At 44.1% G+C, this 25,103-nt stretch overlaps 1 protein-coding gene across 3 annotated transcripts in view; it reads left to right on the plus strand.

The window, feature by feature from the left end:
• Positions 1-25,103, plus strand: part of LOC149167291 (protein ZINC INDUCED FACILITATOR 1-like) — a 374,552-nt gene that overhangs the window by 175,659 nt on the left and 173,790 nt on the right. The window lies entirely within an intron of this gene.

Below are 25,103 nucleotides of genomic sequence, written 5' to 3' on the forward strand. Positions count from 1 at the left end.
TTGCCTACATGGCAAGATTAGGATGATGTGGCAAGTCTTCAGCGAATAAGGAGGTGACAAGTGGTAGCCCACCACTGGCCCTCGCAAATCACGTATCGCAGCGGTAAGTGTTTCAGTGTTACAAATCAGCCCCCGACAGGTTCAGGGTTGCGATGCGATGAGGCAATCGCAAATCGCAATCGCAATCGGTGAAGGTGAGAACAGAACAACTTATCGGCCCCAGCCCCAACAAGGTTGAAGTTGCAATGCGTTGCAATTTCATATCGCAATTGCATCGACAACAAGAATCGGCCCTGGCGTAGTGGAGTTCCGATTGCGATAGACCCCGGACGCGATAGGTTTATATGCCAAGTTTAACACCCCAGGGGTCCGCGAAATCACAATCACAGTGTTCTGTCAAGGTAAACAAGACCTTCGCCTGTAGCCGATAGCCGATTGCGATGAGTGGGAGGTTTTGGACGTGGCAATTTGATATGTTGCAGTTAATTATCCCATCGGGCCCGCAATACTGCATCGTAATGTTTGTTGTGTTAAGAGCCTCCAGGACTGCTAATTGCGATTGCGATAAGGCCGACAGAATATAGCCCGCTGAACGACAAATTTCACGCTTCCTTAGTAGATTTTGTGTGAAAATTCTATCATTGCAACAACTGATTTATTTTACCTACTTATTTCTCAATAAGTTATTTCTGAAAACCCTTCAGTAAACATTAAAATAAATTCTGTTGTAGATATCACACCATAATACAGAAACAAACACATGCACAAGAATCAACACATCAACACAGATATTTTTGGACAATTGTCCCCAGAAAAACCCAATGTGGGAAAATTTGTGTAGGAGAGGAGGATTTTATTATTCAGCAATTCTTCAGTACAATTGGGTGCCAAACTGGCTTACCCAACAGAGAAAAATTCTCCAACACTTCTCCCAGTCTCAACGTTAGGCTTGCTGGCCTCCGCGCAGCTCCCAGACCCTCTGCGTCAGCTCTTGCTGCTTTGCGCCAGCACTGGGCCTGTGTGTGTCACTCACACAGACCCTACAGTGACTGCACAGTCTACTGCCTCTGAGTCTGCCTCTCCAACCTCTGCGCTGGTCTTCTAGTGTTGTTCCCAACTCTGTTCTGTAGTCACTGCCTCTTCTTGCTCTCCAGACCACTAGTTCGAATTTCTCAGCTAACCCCGCTCTAGAAATCGAACTGACTAGTCTCCCTCAGTGTGTTCTCCAACTGAACCTCAAGCCTCTTCTTATACCTTTTCTGTTGGTCCTTCAACAGCCGAGATTAAATCTCTAATCAACGACTAAGATTAGATTTGGATTGATCCATGACTTTTGGAACCTTCTAACCCAGTTTTATATTAATACCCATTAATATTTTATTTTTCCTAAGTTTAAATTTAGGAACTCCATTAAAAATATTAATTATTTTAATATCTCCCAAACTGGTTAGAATCTGCCCAAACCATTTCTAGGTCTTGGAGATCTCATGTGCTTTAGCCTCTCCATCAATTTTCATGGCTAGAGCACATCCGATGCTACCCCAAATCAACACTCCCTCTTAGCAAGGACTGTGCTCTAGTAATACTCCATACTGAGCATCACTCTGACTATACGGCACCAGTACCTGTGCTGATGCTAGGCCTCCCCGCCCAACATCCTCTACACTGCTGCATCCTGTACTGCTACCCATGGCTCTACCTCTGCCACTGCTACATCCAAACGGCAGCTCCCTCTGCATCCATGCTGTTGCTGGTCCTTTCTCCCAACACTGCATTTGCACTGCAACTCCCTCTGCATCCGTGCTGCTGTTGGTCCTACTTCCCAACACTGCATCTGCACTGCAACCTCTTCTCATCATGCTGCATCGTGCTACTGCTAACTGCTACTGCACTGCAACATCACCCCCATTTCTGCTACTGAAATGGATTCTTTATCATCCCCATCTTTTCCCTGAAATAATCAAACTTTGTTCTTCCAAGGGCCTTGGTGAGGATGTCTGCCACCTGTTCTCTTGTAGGAGTGTAGCTCAACTGTACAGCTCCTCGTTGGACACAGTCTCTGACAAAGTGACACTGGATATCAATATGCTTTGACCGATCGTGAAACACTAGATTCTCAGAGAGCTTGATGCAACTCTGATTATCACACATGATCCTGGTCGCCTCCATCTTTCTTCTGAATAGGTTCACAAGCAATTTTCTAAGCCATATGGCCTCGCACAAAGCTGTGCTTGCAGCAATATATTCTGCCTTTGCTGAGGTTAGAGCTACAAACTTTTGTTTCCTACTGCACCAGGAGGTCATTCCTAATCCAATGTTGAAACAGTACCCAGAGGTACTTTTTCGATCTACTAAACTTCCATCCCAATCTGCATCAGTGAATCCACTCAATCTGATATTTTTACTCCTGGTGTACAAGAGTCCATAATCAACTATTCCCTGTATATATTTGAGAACATGTTTGGCTGTTGCCCAATGCACCCGCTTCGGCTCCACCATGAACTGACTGAGGGTGTTGACAGCGTAACAAATGTCTGCCCTGGTATTGACCAGATACATCAGGGACCCTATGAGTTGCTTGTATAAGGTGGGATCAACATCCTTGTCTTCTGATACATCAATTTTCTTCCATTTGGTGATCATTGGAGTAGCCATGGGTCTATAATCCGCCATCCTGAATCTCTTCAAAATTTCTGTAGTATATCTCCCTTATCCAAGGAAGGTCTCCCCCTTTTGCTGCCAAACTTCCAACCCCAGGAAATAATGCATCTGTCCCAAATCCTTCATGTCAAATTATGTGGCTAGATTCTTCTTGCAGTCCCCGATAAGCCTGGATGATCCTGTCAGGAAGAGATCATCAACATATAATACTGGGATTAGAGGCTCATTCTCTACAACCAGATAGTAGAGATTTGGATCTTCGTCACTCTTGACAAATCCCATCTTCTACAAGTAGCCATCAATTCCACCATACCATGTTCTAGGTGCCTGTTTCAGCCCATACAAGGCTTTCTTCAATCTACATACATGAGACTTCTTCTCATGTGTCTCAAAGCCTTCTGGTTGTTCAATGTATACCTCTTCTTCTATCACCCCGTTCAGAAATGCCATTTTGACATCCATCTGATGAATCTCCCATCCCATCTGCGCTGCAAGAGATATCACGGTTCTAATAGATGTATACCTAGCTACTGGGGCGAAGGTCTCTTCATAGTCAATTCCTTCTTTCTGAGCACACCCCTTAGCCACAACCCTGGATTTGTATTTTTCCACACTGCCGTCTGCAGTCTATTAATCTTGTAGATCCATCTCAAACTTACCACCGATCTGTCTTGAGGCGTGGGCACTACCTCCTAGACATCGTTCACAATTATGGAGTTGTACTCCTTTATCATCGCATCCAACCAAACTTGATGTTGAGCAACCTCCTGAAAACTGGTAGGCTCCCCATCCTAAGCTACTAATGCCTGATATCTATCTGGCTTTTTTCGCTCCCTATTGTTCCTTTGTGCACTGATGAAATCCTCTGTATCTCGCAGAACCTGATGAAGTTCCCTGTTCATTCTTCCTTTGCCAGCAAGTGCTTCTGTTAGCTCCTCTTGTGATTCTTCTTGATCCGATGAATAATTCTTTATTTCCATTGGTTGAAGAGGTTTGACCAACGACTCCTCTTTTGACTACTCCTCGAAAGGCATTTCTCGAGATTTTCTGAAAGCCCTACCCTCCATGAATTTCACATCTCATCGAACTACTACCTTCCTGCTCCCTGCTGGATTGATTCTGTATGCCTTAGCGTTCTCTCTATATCCCACTAGATATCCTTTCTCTGCAGTTTGATCCAGCTTCTTCCTCTTTTCCTTGGGAATGTAGCAATATGCTAAGCTCCCAAATATCCTGAAATGACTGACTTCAGGCGTCTTCCCTGTGAAGACTTTCTCTGGAGTAATCTTGCCCAATGCCTGATGAGGAGTTTTATTCTAAACATAGACTACCGTGTTGCATGCTTCTACCCACAATAATTTTGGCATATCCTGATCATACATCATGGCCCTAGCTGCTTCTACGATAGTCTTGCTCTTCCTTTTTGCTACTCCATTCTGCTCTGGATTGTAAGGAGCTGTCCATTCTCTTCTGATGCCCTCCTTAGCACAAAAATCAGTGAAGTCCTTATCGACATACTCTCCACCATTATCTGAGCGCAAAACTTTTATTTTCTTCCCAGTTAGATTCTCCATCAGAGCCTTGAACTCTTTGAATCGATAGAAAACCTCGTCCTTGGTTTTCAGAAAATAAATCCAAGTTTTCGAGTGGTCATCAATGAAGGTAAGTAAGTACTCGGCACCACTAAGAGCTTTAGTGGACATAGGTCCACAGATATCTGAGTGTATCAATCCTAGTACACTCTTGGCCCTGTTTTTACTTCTAAGAAATGCTGCTTTAGCATACTTTCCCAAAGCACATCCTCTGCATACATCATCTCGTTCTATACTAAGATCAGAACTCCTGTTACAATGTTCCTGAGAATTCTCAGAGCCCCATGGTGCAAATGTCCCATTCTTCTGTGCCATAGTTCGTTCAAATCCTTGTCTCCATGACTGCCTATTAGTGCCATTGGTGATTCTAGTTGTACTCTGTACAACCTGTTACTTTTGATCCCAATCTGCACTTTCTTTTTCTAGCTCAGGTGTTTGACGTATACCTTTTCTTTGATGAAAAAAACGTCATAGCCTTTGCCTTGAAGTTGTGACACAAAAAGTAAGTTCATCCCCAATCCTGATACATGCAGCTCATTGGTAGCACAAAACCGCTCTCCCATTTTTGTTTGAAAAACTATGGTACCCCTCCCTACTGGAGTACACTTTGCCTTGTTCCCCATGGTGATCTGAAAGTTCATCCTCTCCTCCTGATAATCTAAGAAACATTCTTGGATTCCCGTCATATGCCAAGAGGCTCCACTGTCTATATACCATACCTCTGATAATACAGAGCTAGTCACACAAGCCACTTCTTCCTCCAGCCTAGAAGGCAACATAGAGAAATCGAAATTTCTCTCTTATGCAATTTTCTAAAAATATGTGCGAGTCTCCTAACGTAGAGGCCTCTGCATCATGGTCTCGACCCATAATTGATTTTCCCTTCCTATCTCTGATTACTTGCTCTGATACCATGTGAAAATTCTATCACTGCAACAGCTGATTTATTTTACCTACTTATTTCTCAATAAGTTATTTATGAAAACTCTTCAGTAAACATTAAAATAAATTTTGCTGCAGATATCACACCATAATACAGAAACAAACAAATGCACAAGAATCAACACATCAACACAGATATTTTTTGACAATTGTCCCCGGAAAAACCCAATGTGGGAAAACCAGTGCAGCAAAGGAGGATTTTATTATTCAGTGATTCTTCAGTACAACTGGGTGCCAAACTGGCTTACCCAACAGAGAAAAATTCTCCAGCACTTCTCCCAGTCTCAGCGTCAGGCTTGCTGGCCTTTGCGCAGCTCCTAGACCCTCTGCGTCAGCTCCTGTTGCTTTGCGTCAGCCCTGGGCCTGTCTGCGTCACTCACGCAGGCCCTATAGTGATTGTGCAGTATGTTGCCTCTGCGTCTCCTTGAGAGGCTCTACGTCTGCCTCTCCAACCTCTGTGCTGGTCTTCTGGTGCTGTTCCCGACTCTCCGTTTTGTACTTACTACCTCTTGCTGCTCTCCAGACCACTAGTTCGAATTTCTCAGCTAACCCGCTCCAAAAATCGAACTGACTGGTCTCCCTCAGTGTGTTCTCCAATTGACCTTCAAGCCTCTTCTTATACCTTTCCTGTTGGTCCTTTAACAGCCGAGATTAAATCTCTAATCAACGGCTAAGATTAGATTTGGCTTGATCCATGAATTTTGAAACCTTCTAACCCAGTTTTATATTAATACCCATTAATATTTTATTTTTCATAAGTTTAGACTTAGGAACTCCATTAAAAATATTAATTATTTTAATATCTCCCAAACTGGTTAGAATCTGCCCAAACCATTTCGCTAAAGCACATCCGATGCTACCCCAAATCAACATTTTAGAGCGAAAAAAGGGTTTTTGGTCAATTTTGGAGCATTTTGTGGAACAGTTAGTGGAGAAACTGGGAGAAGTCATAACTTCTTCAGTTATTATCGAAATTGGATGCAAAAAGAGGCTAGATAGCCATATTTGGATATTCTGAACTCATTGAGACATGTTTCAGAGGCATCTGAGCATTGCAAACACACTTTTGTTGTAATTTGAGCATAATAGAGAGACTCAAGCCATTGGAAGCTGGACCAAGGAGATGTAGCCCAAGAGGGGTGAATTCCTTTATCATGTGCTTGTTGTGTGTTGTATATTGATGTTCATTGTTGTTATATCACTGTTGTTTAACATATGTTTTCATGTTAAATTGTTTATAACATCTACATAAGAAACTCTCATGGGAATATGTTAATTGCAAAAGTTTTTGAATCCTTAAGCACTTGAAAAGCAAATGATAAGCGTCTTGTGTTTATTTCTGAATGGGGAATTAGCACATCATTACTAATCTGCTCCAATTCAGATCAAGCTTAGGCCGGGAGAAATTCCGGAAGGGAGGCTTGGGTGTTTTGCTACCTTTTGGGTGATTTTTTGCGCTGAGAGAGAGCGCTTCTATTCAGTGGGGTTTTGGCACTTCCTGGGTCAGCGCAGAGGGAGAATATTGTGCACACGTGGGATGCGAAGTCTCCACTATTGAGGTTGATCTTTGCCGGGAGAGACAAGGGAAACACTAGTAAAGGTGATTTCTGCTTTTCTAGAGCATTGGAGGAGGATTTTGTTGGTATATTTGCAGATCGTGTACTTCAGCAGTCTTGGAGGGTGTAGGGCATCTTGGGGGTCGATTTTGGGAGGTCGGAACTAGACCAAACCATTTCTGGGTTTTGGTCAAGGAGCTTGGGGTTAATTTTGCGGCATTTTATAAGCACTAGAGGTGGGGTTTCTAGCAGTTCCTTTCCAGCCACCAATGTAGTTTTCTGGGCAGCGCATAGCACTGTTGGAGCAGTTATTATCAGCATTAGAGATTATTGTTTTATCACTTGGTTTTTGTCATGCTTGCCATTGAGGCAAGCCCAGGTGCACTTCTTCATACTATCGTACTTGCTCCATTGGATTAATAAAATGGCTCGGCTAGTTCTTTCTTTTGGAGGTTTTATGAGTATTTGCTGAATGTTTAAAATTTCTATTGTTGTATTTGTTTTTGCTTTACATATCATTGTTTATCCAATTTTGGAACATTAAAGTGGTATTAGAGCTCAGGTCTTGGCTCAGCCATGGGGAATTCTCCTATGAGTGAGAAGGACCAACAAAATATTACTTACAAGAGGCAAAGGTACTGGAGCAGGGAGAGGGAGTTGGAGATCACTCTAGACACTGTTGATTTGGGGTCATCGGATGTGCTCTAGCCACGAAATTTGGTGGAGAGGTTGGGGCACATGAGATCTCCAATACCCAGAAAGGGTTTGGGCATATTCTAAATAGTTTAGGAGATATTAAAATAATTAATATTTTCAATGGAATCCCTAAGTCTAAACTTAGGGAAATTAAAATATTAATGTGGATTGATATAAAAATGTGTTAGAATGGTCCAAAAGACATGAATCAAGCCAGATCTAATCTTAGTTGTCGATTAGGGACTTAATCTCAGCGATTGATATGTCAACGAGAATAGTATAAGAGGAGGCTTGAGGGTCACTTGGAGAGTACACCAGATGATTAGTCATTCTATTCTCTAGAGTGGGGTTTGCTAAGAGAGATAGAATCAGTGATCAGAGTTGCAGCTGAGGGGCAGTAAGTACACAGAGACAGAGAGGCAGAGATAGTGTTGGGAGATCAGCGTAGGAGCCAGAGAGAATGACGCAGTGACAGTTAGGGCTCACGCAGAGCCATGCAGAGGCAGCCAGGAGCTGCACAGTGCTTCAGAGAGGCCAGCGTTGCTGACGCAGAGGGCTAGAACGCTGATGCAAGGCCAACTGAGGCTGACGCAGGCCCATTCAGGGTGATGCAGGACCAACGCTCGGCAGAGAGAGGCTGACGCAAGGCCAACTGAGGCTGACGCAGGGCCAGCGCTGGGCAGAGAGTGGCTGATGTAGTCCAGAAAGGCAGACTTTGGGTTTCTGTGTAATATTCCTAATTAGCCATGGCTAATTGGAATATTCGATTTTGCTTAATTTTGCCTTCTATAGCTATTTATAAATAAAAAGGTCAGGAGAGGGGAACATACTCACTTCATGAATAAAGACACTCCCTAGTAGCACAACATTGTAACTTAAAAGGTGAGCCAAGGGGGGCCAAAGAACCACGTAGAGGAGGGGCCCACGTAGACACTTGGAGTGACTGCGCAAATGGTGAGAAACACGTGGCAAGAGGAAAGCTACGTTGGAGAATGTGAGCCTTGGGATTGAGAGAGGCCAATGCTATAAAGCAGAGAGGAGCCTCCTCATTTTGGTATTCGATTATGTGCATTTGAGCTAGTCATTTCGACTTAGAGCACGCTCACTGTTTAGCTAGTCTGCAGCACGGTTTAGTGCATTGAGTGTCTCCGTTCGGAGATCTCACCCTTAGCCCCGGGGGACTTCGAGTGCCTGCTCGGGCAAGGTATTTCCATCAGTATTTTTGTAGTAGTTTCATTAGCATTTTGGCAGGAGGGTTGAGCATCTTGGATGACTGCGCAGTCTTGAGATGGATGACGCAGTTCTTTCTGGTAGGAGTTTTGGATTGAGATTTTGCAGGGGGATTTGTGCTGTGAGGTTGAGTAGGGGATCAACCCTTGCATATTGGAGGATTTTGGCTGAGTTTCAGGCAGAGTTGTGGTGGGTTCATTTCAGCAGCAGTGTAGAGCCTTGAGGGATTGCGTGGATCCTCAAGGGGGCAATTTTCGGGGGTTGGCCATTTCAGAAAAGCTTTCTGGGTTTTTTTGGGTTTTTTGAGTAGAATCCGATTCCAGAGTTTCAGCATTTTCTGAGGAGGGGAACAGCCCCAAATCCTCATTTGATTTCTAGCAGCAGCAGCAGCACGATAGTTCTCCAGCAGCTTGGACGTAGTTCAGAGAGAGGCCATTCCTTTGCTATTCTAAGTGTATTTCTTCACTTGCCTTGTGCAAGTCGAGGTGCCATCTTTCTGATCACCTCCTGTACTCATTCTATTACTCAGTATAATAAAATGGCTTAGCATTGCTCTCTACATTTCTTGAGTATCTGCTTATGGTTATATTGTTAGATGTTGCACCATTGTTATTTTTATCTCTTTGAGCTTCCTAGCTACTATACCACTTGTGCGTTTTCTCCTATACTCTTAGACAGAGTCTGGAAAGGGCCAGGTAGCCTCCAGATCTCGTCCTCTTTTCAGAGGTGACATATTTGGTAAATGCCCTCCCAGTCCATCTCTGATTGGAGTTTGCTTGTGTTTGAGGAATATTCCTGATAAGGGATATTACAGTGGTATCAGAACATAGATCTGGCTCAGCCTGTGGAGCTAGCAACCTATGACACTGGGGGAAAAGCCCTACATTTGTTACAGAGGTAGGAGATACAGAGACACTGGGCATAGGTTGGAGAACATCTACGGAGAGGGAGACTGTGTTCCAGTAATGGGCGCAGAACATGAGGAGCCTGTGGTGGACGCAGGAAAGGAGCCTGTGGTGGGTGCATAGCAGGAGAATCTGATGGCAGACGATAACGGGGAGAGATTTGCGGACATGCTCCTCAAATCAGTACAGGATCTGTCGAGGCAGATTGAGGTGATGGGGCTGAGATTCATGGAAATAGAGGCTAGACAGCGTGAGAGCCCACGAGTTTTCCAGGTTGGTGAGGGATTGGGTGCATCCCACCATTTTCTAGAGCAGCGTGATGCTACTCAGCAGGTGGCCTCACATGCCCCTACACGCTCTACCATGCCCACTTTCTTAGGAAAAGACATAGGGGCCGGAGCCTAGTAGGAGGCAGAGCCGGGTCATATGGGCGATTATTTTGCAGAATACCAGGCCTATGGGCAGGAATTCAGGGAGGCTCTCTCATTCAAAGACTTTGTTAAGCTCCAGCGGGATAGTAGACCCCGCGACCATCACAGAGGGTACTGGCATTATCATGATGGTGACACCCACCGTGCGGCTAGTAGATTCCACTTGCCTACGTTTGATGGATCATCAAATAGTTCGGCAAAGTCTTGGGTGGAGAAGCTGGACATTTACTTCCAGCTTAACGAGATGTCAGAGACAGAGGCCATCAAGGTGGCGACATTACATTTGGATGGTGAGGCCCAGGATTGGTGGTTCCATGGGATGGTTACACTCGGGCATTCCACAGTGACAACGTATGCCGAGTTCACCAAGAGATTGATGGAGAGGTTTGATCGGAGGGATCCGGAACAACACTTTGTTGAGCTGACGAGGCTCAAACAGACAGGGAGCCAGAGACCTACATTGCAGACTTTTTGAGGGTTTTAGTGATGGTGCCAGATCTATCCACGACACGGAGGATCTACATGTATGTTGAGGGGTTAGCAAAGCCACTTCAGGGTCTAGTCAGATACGCTAGTCCAACCACCCCTCAGGATGCTATTAGCAGGACCCGAGACTTACAGGATGTCTTACCCAGGACCCGGACACCTTACCCCCAGCGACAGGCTTTTTAGCCTAAGGGGAAGGATGTGAGGATTCCGCATCCGAAGGGAAATCTAGGACGAGTATAGATTAATGACGATGCCAAGAGGGAGTTGAAGAAGAAGCGGTTGTGCTTCACCTGTCAGGAGCCGTGGGCACCAGGACATAGATGTGCTGCTGGCAAAGCACATTTTATTGAGGTCTTCTCCGAGAACAGCGAGGAAGAAGGTGAGGAGGATGATGTGGAGGCAGGAGATAGTCATGCCATGCAGGGTCCCTTGCCGCCTCCACCAGCAGCAGCAGGTGGTGTAGCTTTTGCACCTACCGGAGGAGCCCTTGCAACATTGCGAGGAGTTCCCAAGTATTTGACGCTGCACGTATGGGGGACAGTACGTGACCAGCGAGTATCAGTTTTGGTTGACAGTGGGGCCACCCACAACTTCATCGATGCATAGATGGTTGAGCACAGAGGTATACCGACAGAGAGCTTCGATGGATTTTCAGTTTTGGTCCCAGGAGATTAGACCATGGTGTGTGCTTGTTATGTTCCAGAGATATCAGTGACGATGGGCACCTACACACTGACTGAACACTTCTTCGTGGTTAATATTCCGGACACCAACATAGTACTGGATGTTCAGTGGCTCATCACTCTAGGGAAGGTCACTACAGATTGGAAGGCCCTAGAGATGGAGTGGGATGATGAGAAGATAGGGAGGCATGAGAAGATATGGGGACAACACACATACCCGCCTCAGACTTTTTCAGCTCATCGGATGGAGGCAGTCTTTCGGAAGGGAGACATAGAGTGGGCAGTGGAGCTGCGTGCATCGGAGGCAGGGACTACAGGGTAGACAGTGCACCCAGAGATACAGTCCATCCTTGACCGGTATGCCATAGTATTTGGGGAGATTCCGCCAGGACAACCACTAGACCGAGGTTTGAGCACACCATTGAGCTTGAGCAGGGCATATAGGTAGTGATTACTACCCCCTATAGGCATCCCAAGGCCTATCGGGATGAGATTGAGCGGGCCATTCAGGAGTTGTTGGCTCTTGGGCACATTCGGCCGAGCACGAGTCCTTTTGCTTCTTCTGTGGTGTTGGTGAAGAAGAAGGACGGCACATTGAGGATGTGCATTGACTACAGGGCTTTGAACAAGAAGACCCTGAAGAACAAGTACCCCATACCCAAGATCGATGAGTTGATGGATGAGTTGAGAGGAGCCCGGTTCTTCTCAAAGATTGATTTGAGATTTGGGTACCATCAGATTCGCGTGAGGGGACAGGACATTCCCAAGACCACTTTCAGGTGTCACTATGGGCACTTTGAGTTTTTGGTGATCCCCTTCGGGCTAACCAACACCCCAGCTACATTCCAGTCTTGCATGAATCACATCTTCCGTAGTCACTTGAGGAAGTTTGTGTTGGTATTCTTTGATGATATACTCATCTATAGCTGGGCTTGGGAGGAGCATCTCCAGCACATTGAGACAGTATTGCGCATCTTGGACAAGCAGTAGTTCTATGCCAAGCTCTCCAAATGTGAGTTCGGGTTGACGGAGATGTTATACTTGGGACACATCATAGGAGTGGACGGAGTGAGGGTCCACGAGGAGAAGATCAAGGCCATCAGAGATTGGCCGGAGCTGAGAAACGTGACGGAACTTCGAGGATTCATTGGCATTTGTACTTACTATCGGAAGTTCGTCAAGGGTTTCTCACAACTTACTGCACCCCTGGCAGATTTGACAAGGAAGGGGGCGTTCAGTTGGTCGGATACAGCGCAGCGAGCCTTTGATAGGCTCAAGGAGGTTATGAGCAGCTGCCCAGTGCTTGCGTTGCCAGATTTTACGCAGCCATTTGTTTTGGAGTGTGATGCGTCGGGAGAGGGGATCAGCGCAGTGTTGATGCAGGGAGGTCACCCTATAGCCTTTGAGAGCCGGAAGCTCCTTCCGCATGAGAGGTTGTATTCTATATACGACAAGGAGATGTTGGCCATCATACATGCATTGGCTAAGTACCGACAGTATTTGGTGGGTAATAGGTTTAGGGTGAGGACTGATCACAACAGCCTCAAGTTCTTTTTGGAGCAGAAGCAGCTACAGGAGAGGCAGCAGAAGTGGATTAGCAAGATCCAAGCATATGACTTTGACATTGAGTATGTCAAGGGTAGGAACAACATGGTAGCAGATGCCCTTTCACGTAGGCCAGCTATGTTGTCTCTTATGAGCTTGGACGCAGACTGGAGGGCTTGATTCTTAGTAGAGTACTCCAAGGACAGATTTGCATGTGAGGTTCTAGATGGGCAAGTGGCGGATGACAGGTACAGAGTGGTCGATGAGATCATCTACTACAGGGACCAGATCTTCTTGACTGAGGGGTCTCATCTCAAGAAGAAGATACTTCAGGCGTCACATGATTCACCATTGGCAGGTCATCAGGGGTTTACCAAAACCTACAGGGCCATTAGAGAAGGTTCTCATGGAAGGGCCTCAAGGAGGATGTACTCTTGCATGTCTGGGAGTGCGATGTTTGCCAAAGGAACAAGAGGGAGGAGAACCATCCAGCAGGACTATTGCAGCCTCTTCCCATTTCAGAGGGAAAATGGGAGTGTATTTCGATGGACTTCATCACAGGGTTGCCCATGGTACAGGGCAAGGATTGCATCTTTGTCGTCGTTGATCGGCTGACAAAGTACTCACACTTTTTCGCCATATCCGTACACTACACAACAGCGCAGGTGGCCGAGCTATTCTTCAGAGAGATTTTCAGCTTACATGGTCTTCCCAAGACCATCACCAGTGACAGGGACAACCGTTTCATGGGCGGATTTTGGCAGGAGTTTTTCTGGTTGGTGGGGACGGAGTTGACACTAAGTACCAGTTATCACCCACAGACGGATGGGCAGACAGAGATAGTTAACAAGAGGTTGGAGGGCTACTTGCGTAACTATGTCAGTGGGCAGCAGCAAGCATGGCTGAAGTGACTGCATCTGGGGGAGTACTGCTACAACACTACTCATCACATCTCCATCGGTATGTCACCATTTTATGCTTTGTATGGGTATCATCCTTTATCTTTTTCTGACGTGATGTTTGGTGCTAGCAAGGCTCCGAGAGCCAAGATTTGGATTCAAGAGAGTCAGGATATTCTCCGAGCTCTTAAGGATAATATGGTTACAGCGCAGAACCAGCAGAAGCTGTATGTTGACAGGGGTCGGGTGGAGAGACAGTTTGAGGTAGGGGACCTGGTCTACCTACGATTACAGCCATACCGACAGCCATCACTGAAGCAAAAGGGGGTTGAGAAGCTCAAGCCCCGCTTTTATGGGCCATACAGGGTGATATGCAGGATTGGACAGGTTGCATATGAGTTGGAGCTGCCCCAAGGCAGCAAGATTCATAACATTTTTCATGTATCATGCCTGAAGAAGGCATTGGGGCAGCTTGTGACAGTGACAGATGAGCTACCACCCACGGATGATGAGGGGCATTTGGTGTTGCAGCCAGAGGCTATTATTGATACCAGGGGGAGGCGGCTGCGGAGCAGGACAGTGCGGGAATTCTTGGTGAGGTGGAAGAATTTACTGGATGAGGATGCCACTTGGGAGAGTGAAAATATCTTGCAGCATCCATCACTTCAGTTGCTTGAGGACAAGCAACATTTTGCCGGGGGAGATTGTAATATTCCTAATTAGCCATGGCTAATTGGAATATTCGATTTTGCTTAATTTTGCCTTTTATAGCTATTTATAAATAAAAAGGTGAGGAGAGTGGGACATACTCACTTCATGAATAAAGACACTCCCTAGTAGCACAACGTTGTAACTTAAAAGGTGAGCCAATGGGGGCCAAAGAACCACGTAGAGGAGGGGCCCATGTAGACACTTGGAGTGACTGCGCAGATGGTGAGAAACACGTGGCAAGAGGAAAGCTATGTTGGAGAAGGTGAGCCTTGGGATTGAGAGAGGCCAATTCTATAAAGGAGAGAGGAGCCTCCTCATTTTGGTATTTGATTATGTGCATTTGAGCTAGTCACTTAGACTTAGAGCACGCTGACTGTTTAGCTAGTCTACAACACTGTTTAGTACATTGAGTGTCTCCGTTCGGAGATCTCACCCTTAGCCTCGGGGGACTTCGAGTGCCTGCTCGGGCAAGGTATTTCCATCAGTATTTTTGCAGTAGTTTCATCAGCATTTTGGCAGGAGGGTTGAGCATCTTGGATGACTGCGCAGTCTTGAGAGGGATGACACAGTTCTTTCTGGCAGGAGTTTTGGATTGAGATTTTGTAGGGGGATTTGTGCTGTGAGGTTGAGTAGGGGATCAGCCCTTGCATATTGGAGGATTTTGGCTGGGTTTCAGGGAGAGTTGTGGTGGGTTCATTTCAGCAGCAGCGCAGAGCCTTGAGGGATTGCGTGGGTCCTCAAGGGGGCAAGTTTCGGGGCTTGGCCATTTCAGAAAAGCTTTCTGGGTTTTTCTGGGTTTTCTTAGTAGAATCCGATTCCAGAGTTTCAGCATTTTCTGAGGAGGGGAACAGCCCCAAATCCTCATTTGATTCTAGCAGCAGCAGCAGCACGACAGTGCTTTAGCAGCTTGGACGCAGTTCAGAGAGAGGCCATTCCTTTGCTATTCTCAGTGTATTTTTTCACTTGTCTTGTGTAAGTCGAGGTGCCATCTTTCTGATCACCTCCTATACTCATTCTATTACTCAGTATAATAAAATGGCTTAGCATTTCTCTCTGCATTTATTGAGTATCTATTTATGGTTATATTGTTAGATGTTGCACCATTGTTATTTTTATCTCTTTGAGCTTCCCAACTACTATACCACTTGTGCGTTTTCTCCTATACTCTTAGACAGAGTCTGGAAAGGGCCAGGTAGCCTCCAGATCTCGTCCTCTTTTCAGAGGCGACATATCTGGTAAATGCCCTCCTAGTCCATCTCTGGTTGGAGTTTGCTTGTGTTTGAGGAATATTCCTGATAAGGGATATTACATTCTGGGGCAGATCGGAGCTGAGGAACTACTGGAGGGTTTATCTGGGGTTTCAGCTGGGACATTTGTCTCAGACTGAGAGGTACTACTGCCAAGGGCATTCTCTGTTGGGTAAGCCGGATTTGGCACCCAAATTGTACTCTGAAAATGCTTAATAAGAAAACCCTCAGATAGCTGCAGCAGTTTTTCCGCATTGGGTTTTTCTAGGGACATTGGTCCAAAAATAATGGTGTCATTTTGTATGCTTGGTTTTGTTTCCTTCAGTTGATGATCTGTAATATGTTGAGCATACACTAGTGTTTATTTTTAGTATTTACATTGTAAATAACTTGTTAAGTAACGGAACAAGTAGTTAGGAATAAATCAGTGAAGTGCATGGAGGGTTTCTAACTGGTAGACTTAGAAACTTCAACATGGTATCAGAGGGTGATTGCAGATCACATGAGAAATGAGGGCATCAACCGAGCGGAGCAATAGTAGCAGAAAACAGTTGTTTGTTGATTTGGGGTAGCATCGGATGTGATCTAACCACGAAATTTGGTGGAGAGGTTGGGGCACATGACATCTCCAATACCCAGAAAGGGTTTGGGTAGATTCTAAACAGTTCAGGAGATATTAAAATAATTAATATTTTTAATAGAGTCCCTAAGTCTAAACTTAGGGAAAATAAAATATTAATGTGTATTAATATGAAACTGTGTTAGAATGGTCCAAAAGACATGGATCAAGCCAGATCTAATCTTAGTTATTGATTAGGGACTTAATCTCGGTCGTTGATTTGTCAACGAAAAAAGTATAGAGGAGGTTTGAGGGTCACTTGGAGAACACACTGAGGGAGATCAGTCAGTTCAATTTCTAGAGCGGGGTTAGCTGAGAAATTGAACCAGTGGTCTGGAGAGCAGTCAGGAGGTAGCAAGTACGGAACAGAGAGACGAAAATCAACACAGAGGTAGAAGAGGCAGACGTAGGGGCCAGAGGAAGCCACATAGAGGTAGCAAAGACTACGCAGAGCCAGCAAGCCCTGCGTCATCCACGCATATGTTGCAGGAGTGACGCAGAAGGCCAGAGAGGCTGCGCAGAGCCTTAGTAGGCTAACATAGAGGTCAGTAGGTCCTACGTCGAGTTCAGTAGAAGTACTGGGGAATTTGTCTATCTATGGGTAAGCTAGTTTGGCACCATGTTGTACTAGAAAATTGCTGAATAATAAAATCCTCCCTTGCTGCACTGGTTTTCACACATTGGGTTTTTCCAGGAACATTAGTCTAAAATAACTATGTCAATGTGTTGATTCTTGCGCATATGTTTGTTTCTGTGTTAAGGTGTGATATTTGCAACAATATTTATTTTAATGTTTGTTGAAGTAATTTCATGAATAACTTATGGTGAAATAAGTAGGAAAAGTAAATCAGTTGCTGTAGTGATAGAATTTTCACACTGTCCCAAGTGACAGAAGCTGTTTCTAGCAGAGCAGCGACAAGGGAAGGGTGACGCAGTGCCTGTGTCATGAAGGGTGAGCCAGGAAGAGGCAGTGTAAAGGCTAAGGGAGGTAAAGGGAGACTCACACAGAGCCACGCAGAAGCTAGGAGGGCTAATGCAGTTGGCTGAGGAAGCCGAGTTGTTGGTGCCGAAATTGCGCAAAGCCTAGGAGCTCTCACCTTCAGGTTGTTGGGGTTTAGGAGGCTGTGGGAAAGTTGCAGAGTGGAGCTGGTGGGGTACTGTAGTCAAAATAGTACCTAACAGGGCAAGGAGGAGGGAGTTGCTAGCAAGGGTTTCTAGCTGAGAAATCCGAATTAGTGGTGCAGTTGCACAGACGATCAGAGTAGGGGGCATCTCGACATCGGCAGAAGGATTTCCAGGAGGGAAATCGAGACTCAGAGGGAGTCACATTGAGAACTTCCAAGAGGAAAGTAGAAGAGCAACATGGCACTACACGAAGTAAGGGACAAGGACAGATTGGATGGAGCCTCAAACTTCGCATTCTGGAAGGCCATAATCTTATTCGTACTTGACAGAAATCGTGTCAAGCACTTCGCCTTGAGGACGATAGTGATCCTAGTTGACCCAGCTAATAACAACAAGTACAAGGAGGCAATGGCGAGGGCCAAGAGCATCATCCTTGACTGGGTCAAGGACCATGTAGTACCACACATTGCCGAGAAGGAAATGGCAAATGAGATGTAGGAGGCCCTAAAGAAATTGTACCAACATACTTCTGTGCAGAGAAGAATGTTACTAGAAAATCAAATGAGGTCATCCAGATGAAGAAGGGAGAACCGATCGACACCTTCCTCGGTGGACTGAATGAGATCCGAGATCAGTTGACTTCCATAGGGGCCACGCCGGATCAGGAATTAATGGCGAGGACAACCCTAAATGCAGTCTTAGAAGACTGGGAGGTATTTGTCCAGAGTATACAGGGCAGAGGGACCCTTCCACCTTGGGAGGAGATGTGGGCAGCTCTTCACCAAGAAGAGATCAGGCGACAGGCAAAAGCAGGAAGCAGCAGTAAGGGGATCAGAGTCAAAAAGGAGGAGGAGGAAGATGTTGCCCTAGCATCTGAGGGAAAGCAAGAAAAACGGAAGAAGAAGGATCTCTCCAAGATCAAGTGCTTCCACTGTGGGGAGCTGGGGCATTATGCGACCTAGTGTCCAAGAAGAGTAAGAGAGAGTCTTCCAAGACTAAGGCAGCGCCAACTAGGGCAGAGAAGGAAGTGGAGACAGACGATGACTGTGCGATGAGTGCACACGCACAACTTGAGCGCAAGTGGGGAGACATCAAGCTGTAGTCAGACGGACTACAGGTAATGAGGGGCAGGATCCTAGAGGTATCCAGCCTCTTGGATTAGACCATGCTACGGGAGCCCCAAAGAGGAGTAATAGGACTGGCAAATGTGGGTAGAGACGGATGCGGATGAAGCGGCATAGAGACGGATGTGGATTATGTGAACCAGTGTTCGTGGAAGAAGAATAAGGAAGAGGTGTCTGACTCCAAGGCAACGCCAGCCAAGGCGGAAAAGGAGGTAGAGGAGGATGACGATTGTGCGATGAGTGCTCATGTACCTCTAGAGAAGCGGTGGGGAGACATCAAGCTATAGTTAGGAGGACTACAGGCGATGAGGGGTAGGATCCTTGAGGTACCCAAACTCTTGGATCAGATCCTTGCTACGGGAGCCCCGAAGTGAGAAGTAGCAGGACTAGTGGATGTCAGTAGAAATGGATGCGGATGAAGCGGCAAAGAGTGCTATAGTGCAGCAGTCTCGGGCAGTGCAGAGCTAGCAGGAAGCAACAATGCGAGAGGCACGAAGGAGGTTGCAATAGTGCAGGATGGCACAAAGAGGTTTTGTAGTGGTGCGAGAGGCAGGGAGTTGTTGCAGCAGCACAGCGGCAGTAGAGGGAGCATGAGATAGCGACAGAGAGGGCTTCAACATCGAGAGTGTTTCTAGCCTGACAGGGATGTTAGTAGTTGGGTGGATTACATACTTCTCAGTAATTGAATTGCAGTGTAGTAACACGATGCAGCATGATGAGAAGGGGTTGCAGTGCAGTAACACGATGCAGCATGATGAGAAGGGGTTGCAATGCAATGCAGTGTTGGGAGAAAGGACCAGCAGCAGCACGAATGCAGAGGGAGTTGTCGTACAGATGTAGCAGTGGCAGTGGTAGAGCCATGGGCAGCAGTATAGGATGCAGTAGTGCAGAAGATGTTGGGCGGGGAGGCCTAGCATCAACACCATTGTTGCATTAATTGTTATCGGGATTAAATCGGTGCGAGGAAAAAATCAGAAAAAATCGTAAAAATCGGGAAAAATCGGTAAAAATCGGGAAAAAATCATAACATACAAAAATATTCATTTTTTTTTCAATTTTTTTAATATCTAAAGCATCTACAATATAAAATAAATACATTGACACATAAATATGATAAAAGAACTAATATATAAGATGTTTAATATCATTTCTAGTGCTACATCACACATAACAGTGAATCATGTCCTGAATAGTAAGTCCTGACTCATGACTCCCAACTTAGCCTCAAAATATCAACAAAAAATATAATAATGTATCTCATGAGTCATATCATGAGTCATAATGTCATATTCAATGAAATGAATCAAATAACTAAAGTCTAATACTATTTATTTCCTCTGCCCCTCTTGCGAGAAAATGCAATAGCTTTCCCTTTCCCTCTAGATGTAGATGCCGGTGGAGTTGGCAGTGGACTCTGCTGTGCTCTAGAAGCTGAAAAACTAGGAGTAGGAGCTATAGGAGGTAGACCGCGTCCTCTACTGGTGGCAGGGGTAGCCCGGGTAGGTGGTGTCACTTCGTCCTCCTGTTGCTCCGCCTCCTCCTCCTCCTCCTCCTCCCCCTGCACTACCTCCTGCACTAGCCAATCATCAGCAGATTCCATGAGAGGCCTCTCGGCCTTAACCCTCCATGCACCAGTGGTATCAATCCCATCCAATGAGATGGCCTCCATATCAAGTGTCCTCTCAAGTTGCCTCACCCACAATCGAAGATTTTAGTAGATGTAGACCATGTCATTAAGTCGCTGGGAGTCCAACCTGTACAAAGATCATGAAATAATAATTATAAAAAAAAAAATATTGTTTAATGAATTCAAAAAATTATTTGGAAATTTGCAATATTTTAAGTGTTAACCTGTTGCGCTTCTTGTTGTGTATTTTTTCAAATACACTCCAGTTGCATTCACATCCTGAGGAGCTACATGTTTGGCTAAGGATTCGAATGGCAAGCTTTTGCAGAAGGGGTACCCTGGCACCATACATTCTCCACCATGCATCTACAACAAAATTACAAATAAAATTTTAAATAAACATAAGAAAAAAAATGAAATTTGAAAGTTGAATCAAAGTATGAAGTTATGAACTTGAAGAGACAATGAAATTTGAAACAAACTAAAAAATATCTGGCATTTTAGTCGTCCTATCAGTCACAGCCATGTCAAAACCAAATGTGCCACCTGCCATCCTGTATTTCTCAATTTCTTTGGAGATTTCTATACGTTCTACTGGAGATCGCACCATCCTCTGAACACAGGTTAAGAATCCATCCATGATCTCAGCATCAAATACGAACCCACATGCATAAGAAAATACGGGGTTCAGGTAGATCCCTGCAACATGAATGGGACGATGGAGTGTGTCGTTCCATCGTTCATCAATCACTTCCCATAGGAGGAGTTGTCTCTGAAACCCCTCATCTCCCTTATCATCATAGTAGGCCCAAATGGATTCTTTCGCCCTGTCCATGGCCTCATACAAATAGCCCATTCCGAACTTCTCACCATTAACTAATCGAATAACCTTTACCAAAGGTTCAGTAACAGTGCACACCTCCTGCACCCCCGCCCAGAAGTCTTCCTAGTATGAAACTAGTCTGCATATGGCCTCTCCCTCTAGTTTGCGGCTCATTGTCAAAGCATGCCACTCCTCTGAAAGAAACATTCTCTTCACATCCCACATAGAATTCAAGAGGGATTGAAGATATATGAAACTGGTGGCAAACCATGTAACGGCGGGGCGCACCAACTCTTTGTTGTTGGTGAATTTTCTCATCAAGTTAAGCACATGTATGATTATATATAAATTTTGTAATGTTTTTTTATGACTCAACAATATCTTTGACCAAGGAAATTTTCCCTATGTCCTCCAACATCAAATCAATACAATGTGCAGCATAAGGTGTCCAAAATAAAGTAGGATGCCTCTCCATAAGCATCCTGCAAGCAGCAACATAATTTGCAGCATTGTCCGTTATGACTTGGACAACATGTTCTGCACCCACCTCCAAAATAAACACATCCAGCAAATCACATAAAGTTTTTGCATCTTTGATATGTGCAGATGCATCAACAGATTTCATAAACATAGTCCCCTTGGGACAACTAACCAAGAAGTTTATAAGGGTTCTCCCCTTTTGGTCAGTCCAACCATCTAACATCATAGTGCATCTTGTTTGTGCCCATGATTCCCTAAACTCCTCCAATCTTTTGGTGTAGTCAACCTTTTCATTTTGAAGAATCTGGCCTCTAAAGTCATGATAAGAAGGGATTTTGTACCCTGGGCCAATAGTTGCAATAGCATCAACAACAGGCTGGAAAAATGGATTATTCCTTACAATGCTGAAAAGAATATCACTCCAAAGGAGAAATCTGGCCAACAACTTGTCAGCTTGTTCTTTCTCAGTTTTTTTAATCATTGAAGTGATAGATGGCCGTGAATTAGGCGTGGTTCTAGGAACAAAAAATGATGAAGCAGCTACCGGGTTGGTTGATGTTGAAGTAGAACCAGTGCCACTTCCTTGTTCACCTGACTTCGTTAGTTGCTTCTTCATTTCTGTTTTGGCCTCTCTATTGTGCTCTAAATTTTCCATTGATCTCATGGCTTTTCGGATGATTTCAGGATTTGTATTTGTGCAAGGCCTTACATCAAATCTAGGGATTTGTGCAAGGTGATATTTCAATCTGTACACCCCCCCTGACATATGCTGCCCACACAACTTGCAAGACAAGTTCATTCTATCAATCCCTCCATCAGGGTCACCAAATTCCCACAGAGGGTCCAATTTCCTTGGCATGTTTGACTTTCAACTTTGAACTTTGAACTTGAAGTTGAATGGTGATTCGGTGAACCTATGGCAAAATAAGGATTACAAGTTACAAGTTACAAACTTACAATTTACATTGTACAAAAACTAAAAAAAAATTACATACATGAGTAACATAAGTTATAACAAAAGTAAAACACATGGAATTTTTCACAATTTAAGAAATTTTAACAAACAAAATGAAAAATCAAATGACAAAAACCCCATCAAGATTTAAATCAATTCAAAAATATTTGATAACCCATTGAATTCTTTTGATAAACAATGGGTTATCCAGATTCCAAACCCAACCAAAAACATAGAAAAAAACCAAAACAAAGTTACAAAACACAAAATGTTGGTGTCCATATTGGTTTGATGGAGAAAATTCGTCTCCTCCTTAGCTCTCACTCCGTTTTTCTCCTCCAATTAGCGGATTCAGCTCCCAAATGACCAAGAGGTCACTTTAAACCCTGTCGCTGCCAGCGTGCCGCTCTCTGCTGTGCAAATGAATTAAAAAAATCGTGTTTTTTTGTTATATAACGCGCTTTGCTAAGGCCAGCGATTATTTGAGGTCGAATCGCGATTTTTATGAAAAATTCGCTGAAAAAAATGTGTATTAGTCGCGCGATAATATCGCTGATTTCAAAAACTCGCGATTTTATGATATAATTACGATTATTGCAACACTAATCAACACAGGTACCAATGACGTATAATCAGGGTGATGCTCAGTGTGGAGTATTACTAGAGCACAGTGCTCGCTAAGAGGGAGCGTTGATTTGGGGTAGCATCGGATGTGCTCTAGCCATGAAAATTGGTGGAGAGGCTAAAGCACATGAGATCTCCAAGACCCAAAATGGTTTGGGAATATTCCACCTAGTTAAAGAGATTAAAATAATTAATATTTTTAATGGAGTTCCTAAGTCTAAACTTAGGAAAAATAAAATATTAATGGGTATTAATATAAAACTGGATTAGAAGGTTCTAAATGACATGGATCAAGCCAAATCTAATCTTAGCCGTTGATTAGAGATGTAATCTCAGCCATTGAAGGACCAACATGAAAAGTATAAGAAGAGGCTTGAGGGTCAGTTGGAGAATACACCAGAGTGATCAATCATTCGATTTTCTAGAGCGGGGTTTGCTAAGAAAAGTCGAATCAGTGATCAGTTTGTCGCAAGGGGCAGTGAGTATGGGACAGAGAGGCAGAGAGAGTGCCGAGAGACCAACGAAAAAGCAGAGAGAGGTAGACGCTGAGCCAGAGGGAGCCATGTAGAGCTAGAAGGCGCTGCGCAGAGGCTAGAAGGGCTTGCGTCATCCACGCGGAGGGTAGCAGGAGTGACGCAGAGGGCCGTAGAGGCTGCGCAGCACCTCAGAGGGCTGACGCAGGGGGTTCTGGGATGATGCTAAGGCCAAGTGGGTTGACGCTAAGCTTCAGAGGTTGTTGGAGAGGGTTTCATGGGGCAAATTTTCTGAATATTAGCTTCTGAATAGAGAGGTATTATTGCTGGATTATTTTCTCTGTCGGGTGAGTCGGTTTGGCACCCATTTGTACTCAGATAGACTGCATAATAAAATAACCCTCTAAATTGTTGCATTGGTTTTCCCAAATTGGGTTTTTTCGGGGATGAGTTGTCCATAAATAACGGTGTCACTTGTGTGTTTGCTATTTCTTTCAGCTGTTGAGTTGTAGATGGTTGAGACTATATTGTGTTTTTTTCGATGTTTATATGTTTAAATAACTTGTTCGTAATTAACAAGTAGGAGAAATAAACCAGAGAATACAGATAAAATTTCTAACGGGTAATACTTAGAAATTTCAACACGTGAATTCCATGGAAACATTTTTTTTGTTGATTACACATTCTCTGTTAGATTTCTCGGGGTTCCCCTTGAGGCACCATCAAAGTTTGGTTTGTAATCCTTCAAAACTGGTAGGGAGTCCAGACCAAATAGGTTTTGGGCCTATTCAAGTCTCTAAACTCTAAAGGTTAACAAGATCCCTACATGTTTTTTTGGATCTATTGGTCTCTAAATTCTATATATTAACCAAGCCTCGATATATATAAATAACATTCTGTGAATTTTTTTAGGGGGATAACTATGAATGCTCTCATTAGGTTGGTAGCATTGTTCGAATCATTTTCTTTAATATAAATTTTCTACTTGGGTGGGTTTTTTTAACTTAATTTTGATATTAAGTCCATTTTCATTTTGCTAGATGAAATGCTTAAAATATGTGAAAAATATATTTTTACTATTTCTCTAAATTTAAGCTCTATAATAGCTTACCAAACAATATCTTCTTTAATATTTTCCATCATTGGCCAAGGTTCAATTCCTAGAGGGATGGTGACTTAGGACATTGCCTTTGGCATCTAACTTGGGAATCCTTAGAGTGGCATGTCCTAGGAGTGTAGTTCCATTAGCTCTGACTTGATCCTAGTAGATAGAAATAGATTACAGTATAGTGAGCTGTAGGGGGGGAATAAGTCCCTGACATTGGGTAAAAAGTAAGGGGTGTTATTTTGAAAAAATAGCTTCCATATTACTAAGGCCATTTGATGTAATTGGATTCAACTTATTTCATTATCATCAATATTTTTGCATTGGTTAGTATGGCTTGGTGTTTGATGTTTTTAAATGTAGCCTTGTGCTTGCTTATCTTTAAAGGGTTTTTCTTGTTATTGAGTTATGCTATGTATATTGCATTTATATTTGTGATATCTCTTTAATCTTGTAAATAAAGCTACATTTATGAAGTGAGTAATTGAAATTTAAGCAATTTGAGATGTAGATATTGTAATTTTTATCATAAACAAAATTTAATATGATTAAGTGTGAAAT

Source organism: Pinus tabuliformis, chromosome 5_1 (genome assembly GCF_031772625.1).
Source record: "Pinus tabuliformis cultivar Carrire ecotype Pingquan chromosome 5_1, CPIR1, whole genome shotgun sequence".
Lineage (NCBI taxonomy): Eukaryota > Viridiplantae > Streptophyta > Pinopsida > Pinales > Pinaceae > Pinus > Pinus tabuliformis.